Consider the following 8,692-nt stretch of genomic DNA (forward strand, 5'->3'; position numbering starts at 1 on the left):
TAACGACCGCAGCAGAATGATGCTGATTTACATCAGCTTCAGCTCTGGCCAGAGCTGTGGACAGAGGCAAAGCATAATCCAACCGTGATTCTACCCCTTTGGTCAGAAAGCCAAATGAGAAGGGTTTGAGATGTACTTCCCCTAAAAGAGTAAAAAATGTTGCTTGTGTTGGGATATCAACATTGCTCTGAATTTATGTCTTAAAATTATTAACTCTTTCTATATTTTTTGCTTCTGACATCAGACACAAAGCAGAATGAGATAACGAACCCGAGACTGGGATTTTCATTTCCCACAGAAGGTGGTATAGCTGTGGCATAATGCTATAAGGCATGTCTGCCTTTTAACAACAATTGACAGTGAGGTTTAACTTTTTAGCCCCTTGAGGATATGAGCATTTTAGGACTGTTGTTGACATAAATATTCAAAAACTACCTCATGTCTTGTCATGAGTGAGTTAATCATCTTTGTAAGACTAATTGTAAAAACAACTGCTTAAGACACTTCTGAAATACTGCATTTCCACAATGAGTGAAGCTGTCATTACTAGAGAGCTGTACACTGTCACTGAATGCATAGTGAAATAACACTGCCTTCAAAACTGAAAGGCTGTTGCACTTTTTCCTTGCAACTGTTTGGTCAAAAGTTAAACTCGTAATGGAATTAAATTATTTTTTTAAATTTAATTCCAGACATTTTATGCACATGTATTTAAACTTACATTACTTAATAATATACTAGGATTACTTAATGGTCTCTCATCCTGCCCTGAAACATAACCCTATTATTCCAGTCTTAGCTCTCTTATGAATTAAAAATCCCAGCTATGGTAAGTTCCTTTGAAATTATGCTGGGATTTTATAGTGAGTCTGTGGGCTAGTTTGAGACCACCAAACTCATTTACTGTTGTCTGTTAAGCCAGGCATGAATCACAGATCTCTGAGGTGAAAATTTGCTTTATTAACCCCCTGGGTCACCCAGCTACCAAGGCAACGGCTTTCTGCAGTGAGTAACTCCATAACTGAAGCATCAGCCACATGAAATCCAAATCCCTTGATTAGAACAGGGGCTGGTAAACCTCAGATCAGGCACATAAATACTTCCTAGAAGTTTGTTTAGCTTTTAGCAGAAGCTTTTCTCCTTCACTTGCTTTGAAAGGAGCAAAATTGAAAATAGCTCCCTAGTCTGCTTTGCCAGCCCAGAGCTGGTCTGATAATTTTATTCACATGGTCCCAGCAATTCTCCTGTCAGTGCCATGTGTTCTCTTTCTTGCATATCCCTGACCTGGGAGAGGCCCACCAGTCCAGGAGGTTTGGAAATGTTATTAGCTTGTCTTACGGATGCTGTAGGGTTTTCTTAGAGCTTATAATGTACTTTACTGTGCATCAGAAGAGGAGACACAGGGGATCCTTTATCCCTTGATATCCAAACTTAATTTGGAATTAAAACTAAGTATCTACTTAATATTTCAAGGTAAACAAAAATCTCACGTACCTATGAAAAAGGTTCCACCCTGTTGGGTTTTCAAAAGTCCTGTCCAATTGCTGCATCTCTCTCAAAAACATTAAAAAAGGTCATAACATTACAAGAATATGGCAAGTGATTGTAACAGGATTTTTTTTTTTTTTAACTGTCTGATTTAAGGTGTTCAGATTTGTATCCCTGTACAGCAGCAGATGTCCTGCAGCACAGGCAGACTGTGGTGGAGCACCCTTAGGCAGGTACCATTATTACCAAGCATCGCTCAATCTGCTTTCTTGCTGAGGCTTTTGACATGCTGTAAATTTGTTTGTAAAATTCCTATGTGCTTTGCTTAACACATCTATAGACTGGCAGGAGTGTGCATTTGTTGCTGAGATGTAATTTTACGTTATCTGAAGTCCCATTTTTATGTTTCAAAGTCTTTCTCCACACATCACTGGGAATGTTAAACTCTCACAAAGCAAGGGGAGAGAGCCATTTAAATAACATGCATACAGATAACATGCTGGCTTTTATTCTTTTTTCTCAGAAACTATGAACTGTACCACAAAAGAACATGGTCACCTATCCCCTTACTGGAGAAACTGTCATTCCTAATTCATTTATACAGGGTAGTTAAGGTTCTTTGAGCAAACTAAAATAGCTTTAAAGGAAAATTAATCTAGTCTGACTGGAGAAGGTTTTTTCCTAGAAGTGTAACACTTTCATTAATGAAAGAGGTTACACTTCTTTTGTAGGCCCATTTTGGAGGACTGTTAATAAAATCCTTTGCTGTGCTTTTGCCTCTCCATGGCAGGAGGATGGCAGCAGAGCCAGTGATGAAACGCCATCCAAGCCAAAGTGATGGGGTGGATGCTCCTGTCATTGGTGTGTTTGGTTGTGGTCTGAACTGGAAAGCACTGTGGAAGGGGAAAGTCAATGTCTTGCCCCACTGGGAGGCAGACCCCTTTGTCCTTTCCCACCAGTGGGAGAGGGGCTTTGGCCATCCAGCCCTGATGGTGCTGGCTTGGGATGTCTCCCAGTAAAGCAGTCATGGAATGAAGGTGCAAGTCGTCTGCCCCCAAGAAGGAGGACCAGGCTGGCAGGGTTACAGCTACTGAGAGGCTGAGCTCTCTCAGGAGTAACTTTCCTGTAATAACTATACAGGACATTATCTATTGGTCCAGCCTGAACTGGACATGTTGAGCAGACATCTTGGAGGGGAGAGTTTCACCTCCTTCCTGCAACAAAGTTGCTTAAGAGGCTTGTGTTGCTTGAGAATGACTTCTTGGCCTTGTCTTCTGCTCACATCCCAGGGAACCCTACTCCTTTGACTTTTTGTGTTGAAGGATTTCTACTTGGTTGCTCTATGAATAGAGATGTAAAGCAGTGATCTTTCAAGGGACACTAGTGAAAATATTTTACAGAAATGAACACACTCTGCATTAAATTAGTAAACTTATTCCTTTTTTTATTTTTTTTTGGTAAGGAGTCACAGTACTGACATGCATTATTTTTCGTTATTCTTATGATATGTACTGCTCTCTGTCAACATCCTGGCAATGTCAGTGTGCTATTCCTCAAAATAACAGTTGAGATTAGTTAATGGGTAATGTGTCAAAACAGCAACTCTTCTTTATGTGGCTGGATACTTTCAAGAATACTACAAAAAATCTTTCTAATGTTTACATGGTGATATTTTATATCATTATAGCAATGTGCTCTAGGGATCTTGCTTTAGCAGGGGCGTTGGACTAAATGATCTCTAGAGATCTCTTCCAGCTCTGAGAATTCCATGGTTCCGTGATTCCATTATTAATTTTAGAGTTTTTTCCTACAACTTTTAAAAACGCAGATTTCTTAAGGGCTAATTTCTGTCATCTGTATTAATGGAAAAGATTTGGACTTTTGCCTTCAAAATATATTCCAGGGAAAAGTAACAGACGCAAACAATTTTGAAATTACAAATGTACGTCAAAGAACAAAATCCCAAGATGTGTGTTTTTCATTTTTTATATTAAATTTCTTTAAATGTGTTGATGAGGGAAAGGTTCTTTTTCTCATTAAAAAGCTCTGGATATTATACTGGTTGTAAATAACGCAGTATAGAAGCAAGGTGATCACATTGCGGTGTTTATTTAGGGACTAGAAGAATATTACAAATTTCTGTCCTGTCATCAAAGGACTATTTTTTGGAAAATATTGAGATAAAAGCTCTTTAGTAAAATAGGAGAGTTTGTCCGTATACATATTAAAAAAAAAAACAAACAACACAACAAACCAACTGGACTATGTATATGTATTTTTGTTTTCTTCATACGTTTACAAATCACTCTGCCATATATCACATGGATATTTATAGCTAGATTACAACACAGCTAATGTATTTATTCTGGTAGCTCGTACCAAAAATACATTAAATGAATCTTCACAGAAGTCTAGGCCAGTACTTATCCCAGTAATGTTATCTTCATTGTAAGCATAAATGGTCTGTAGATACTAACATAGCTCCACTGTTACAGAGGTTGCACAGGTTGTACAACACCTGTTGTACAGGTTAATAGGTGTTACATACCAGCATTACAAAAATGGATATTTTTTTAAACAAAAGTCTTTCTGGGTTCTAATTTAAATCCTCTAAGATACCCATGTTTATACATCATAGTTTTAAAGGCATGATACTCTAAAAGAAACTCATTGTACATAGGCTGACATGGTCAACCAGAAGGTCAGTTCTTCATATTTAGCAATTACTGATTTTGAATGCAACCTAGCATTATTTTAAAGTGGTCATAATTATGTAAATGTGTTTATAATTTATTGTCCTCTTAAAATCTCATTATTATAGTAACACCAAGTACATTAGATTTAAGTAAGTTTTCCCTGCTCCCTGTTCTGCTGACCCTGTGCAGTTCAGAATGTGCTGAAGAAAATGTACCCTTTGTTCTGCTTTCAGGGGGAGTGAGCAGAGGGCATTCCTCTGATGAGAGAGAACTGAACTGTTACATAAATGCCCAAACAATGATGAATTCCATCTCATTAAAAAAAAAAAAAAAAAAAAAAAAAAAAAAAAAAAAAACCTCTCATTTCTTTTCCTTTTGTCTTTTCCTCAGGGAAAAAACAAAAAAAGTAAAATTCCCTTCATTTAAAAAAAAAAAAAAAAAAAAAAAAAAAAAAAAAAGCTTCTCATTACTTCTCTGCTGTCATTTACTGCAGGTTATCAGATTTAGAGCACTCTTTGTAAGTGTCAAATAGATTATCTTGGAACTTTTAGAGAATATTGCCATTTTTCCTTTAACAAATTAGAAGCTGAAATAAAACCATTGGGGGGGTTGGGGGGGGGGGAAGTGTCTTGTCTCTCCTCCCTGCTCCGTCAAAACCTTGTCCTTTAGGCAAGATCTTTCAGGGATACACGGTCTCCTGACTGCCATCACTTATACCATAGAGAAGCACCTATGGAAAGCTGAGAAAAACAATGTTATTCCACCAGCCTGCAGACTACTGTAAGTATTAATATGGTCACGTAAAGATTCCTAAATAAATTACAATGATAGTGAAAAGATGACAGTAGTATCTGATAATGACTTACATTTCTGAGACCCCAATGTCAAAATATTCTTGTTCAGACAGATGAATTTCATAAAACTGTTACATAGAGACAAAGAAAATATAGTTGCTGTGAGTCTTGTATTGCTCCTGTCTAATAAGACTGAGCCTTGAAAAAGTAGTTGCGTGTTTATTTTGATTTAAAGGCAAGAAAGGTCATCTTTTTCCTGCATAGAATTGTGTTTATAGAGTGACGTATTATGTAATGCTGGCTGCATCTGAGGATCAAAAGAGTCTTAAGATAGTACTGGTTAAATCTTTTTAATAAGTTTTTTCTTACAGTCTTCTATTGATTGGAGTGGTCACTACAGCACTGATTGTTCTCCTCATTCCTGAAAATTATTTTGGCATAATGGTTTCACTCTGACTTTACCCTACCTTTTCATAGGCACTGTGAGTCCTGGGTAGCAGAGTCTGAAAGGCAAGATACCCAGCTCACAAACATGTACCTCTATATGGAAGGAACACACAAAGCACAAGCACTAAAGCATGTCTCTGTATGACAGTAAATTCTCAGGCTTCATTTGAGCTGCTTCTTTTAACATCACAAACTGGATGCTAAAAAAATCACCTGTGAGCACCCATTTCAGAGATGCTGCTGCAGCTGGTAGCCACAGGCAGGGGGAAAGCACAGAATGGCTTTGAGTGAACTCAGGAGCTCCTGAAATAATACAGTAACCCTGGCTTCAAGGTTGCTATCTCCAAGATTGTTTTCCTCATAGCAAAGCAGGACATGTCAACTTTCAACCGACTAAAACCCATTCAAGTATCTCTCCTATTTATTTCCATTACGCTTTGCATTTCTTTTCTGTGTTTCCCACCAGAAGATGTAATGGAGACTGTCTAGAGGAGTGATACAAATAAAATTTTACCTGTAATAGGAAGCCCAGCACCAGTTTGTGAAGTGCAAGAATAGGTCTGGTGTGATTCACTTTCTATCAGTCCTTCATTCAATTTATTCTCTTTGCTTTCCTGCAAAGACTTTAAACTGGAATGAACTCTTTTGCACGTGCCCATTTTTCATTCATTGTAGTGTATTTTTTCATTTATCTCCTGATGCCTGCTGTGGATAGGATGCTTAAAGATATTTCATTAATGAAGCTTGAGAAAATTAACCAAGTGGACAAAGTAGCCTATTGATTAATTTTTATGTTTTTTGGTTAACAGCATTGTTCAAAATGGTTTGGATGGATTAAGAACACATTTTAACTTTATCCTAAATGCTAACTGAATTAAACTGGAAGACAAAGTATTTAGCAACTTTTGTAGCAAACACCACTCACATCTGTCTGCTGTGGGGCCAGAGCGACACAAGAATTGACTTCTCTTGGCTCACCAAGCACAGGCCATAAACATCAAAATAGGGAATACTTATTTGCAATAGTAGAAAGAATGTCTGTAGCTATTATGAAACAGGTATGCAACTATTAGCAAGTAGCTTTTCATAATAATATTTGAACAGATCTTTTAATGTACAGAGCACAGAGGAAAACCTTGGCAGTAGTCTTGTGTAGGTTAAAAGGAGACATACACATTAGAAATACTGCTTTTGTAAATGAGAAGAGGATCAGAGATTTGTGAATACTACTGTTACTGCAAAAACCTGAGAGTGGCCCTATGGCTCACAGCAGATGTCTGTCTCTCAGTCCTGTGTCTCTGGCAGTGGTCAGTGGTGGACATGAGGGCAGAGCATGTGCTGCCCTGAAGAGGGTCTCACCACCCACCAATCAGCAGCTGAAGCATTTCCTGAGCTAGACATAGTGTTGTGCACCACTGCAGAAATAAAGGGGGGGAAAATGTGTTGCATAAATGACTTGATTACTGTCCAGCTAAAGACTGACTTGATATTGTCCATCTTAAGACTAATTGATATGATTGAATAAAACCACAGTGTCCATTGAATTCAGAGCTCTTTTGAATTTACTCTATACAAGCTATTCTCCTAGAGCTGCCTTGGTGCAGTTGTCTCAGTTTTCACTTTATTTATGGGTCCATTCTTGAAAATGCTAAATGTTCTTCTCTCATTGTTAATTGAGTCCAAGTCAAAGTCCCCACCACCACCAGAATTTAGCTGCTAATCCCCATCCCTATGATCACTTGTGTTGTTATCCACTGTTTCACTCCTTTTACAAGATTCTGGTTTCACAAAGCTCCTGTACTGCTCCTCCAGTCCTACCTCCTGAATGACACAAAATGTCTCAGCATCTCGTTTCTCTACATTGCACACTACTTTCAGAGTACTGATCAGAACTTCAGATCTTCCCATGCTTAGAAAACTGTTCTGATCTAAAAATCTGTTTTGATACTGTTTTCAGCCTCTTGAATGTAGGCAATACTCCATTTTTAGTTGGCATCTAGTAGTGCATTGTCTTTTTCCTTGAACAAAAACTTCAGTTTGGGTCCCTATTCCCCTCTTGCTGTAGGTAAATATTTAATGAACTTTAAGAAGCTTAGATGCTGAGATAGATGATAGATAGATAGACAGACAGACAGACAGAACCTGCTTCCTCCACTTATTATAATGTGTTGCCATGGAGATTAGTTCTTCTCTATCTGACAAGTGACAAGGCAAAGAAGGCATTGCCAAAAAAAAAAAAAGATGGGAATTCTGATTTAAAAAAGAAAATCTTTTTGCCAGGGAGCTAAATTATTTACTTTGTCTCTCTTTTTGCTGCTCTATTTTATCTTTTGTCTCTGGACACAACTTTAATATACCCATTCCTACTAACAGGACTGGCAGGCACGTCCCTTTGGAGCCTATCCCAGTTCTGCTCCATGAAGTGGATTACATGCTACTCAGTGATGGAACTGACATTTGTCTCCCTTGTCTTGCTCTCTGCTCCCTTGTCGGCAAAGACTGAAAGGCTTTTCTTGATCATAGATCCATTACTTGGGTTTTTCATGATCCCACATCTAGCAGTTCACTGTTCAGCACTTCGGGAATTGTGCCAGTTGGGATAACTCACAAGCTCGTCTCCTGGAGTTTAGTTTCATTATTTTAGCTTGTCCTTGGTACTTCTACAAAGCTCTTTACCATTGTGTGAGTACTGGATTAGCACTTTAGGAGATTCTTCTTGGGGTTTGCTAGTATAATTGGAAAGATGGATTTAATAATCCCTTTAAAATATTCACCTGTCAGAGTAGAGCTAGACAGTTGCCACCCTATATGTGTTCAGACACATGCTGAAGCATCAGAGTAAATTACTCTCTTTTACCTTACTAAAGCCCTAGGGAGCACTGCCACTGATTGAACCCCAGCATGGCAGTGAGGGCTGTGCACTCTGAAGCCACAAGACAAGGAAGGGTTCCCAGCCGTGGAAATGGCTTGAATAGTGGGACTAGTGTAAGGAGCTTCCCCAAAGAAAAAAGAGAGGAACTCTGTTGAGCCTGCTTCCTTTCAGTTGACCACCGAGCTCCAGACTAAAAGATACATTTTCTGAGATTATTATTCATTTTTATTTTGCAAAGGGGCTGTGCCTTACTGCACTAATCGGTACCCTGTCTTGAGCTTTCCATATTTGATGTATGCACATCAGCACAGCTTGTTTCCAAAAGGAACTGACTGAATTTCATGTCTGTGATGTAAATAGCAACAGTCTTAAGGAAAATTCTGGGTTGCAGGAAT

This window comes from Chaetura pelagica, unplaced genomic scaffold, assembly GCF_000747805.2.
Source record: "Chaetura pelagica isolate M959 unplaced genomic scaffold, ChaPel_1.0 scaffold17, whole genome shotgun sequence".
Lineage (NCBI taxonomy): Eukaryota > Metazoa > Chordata > Aves > Apodiformes > Apodidae > Chaetura > Chaetura pelagica.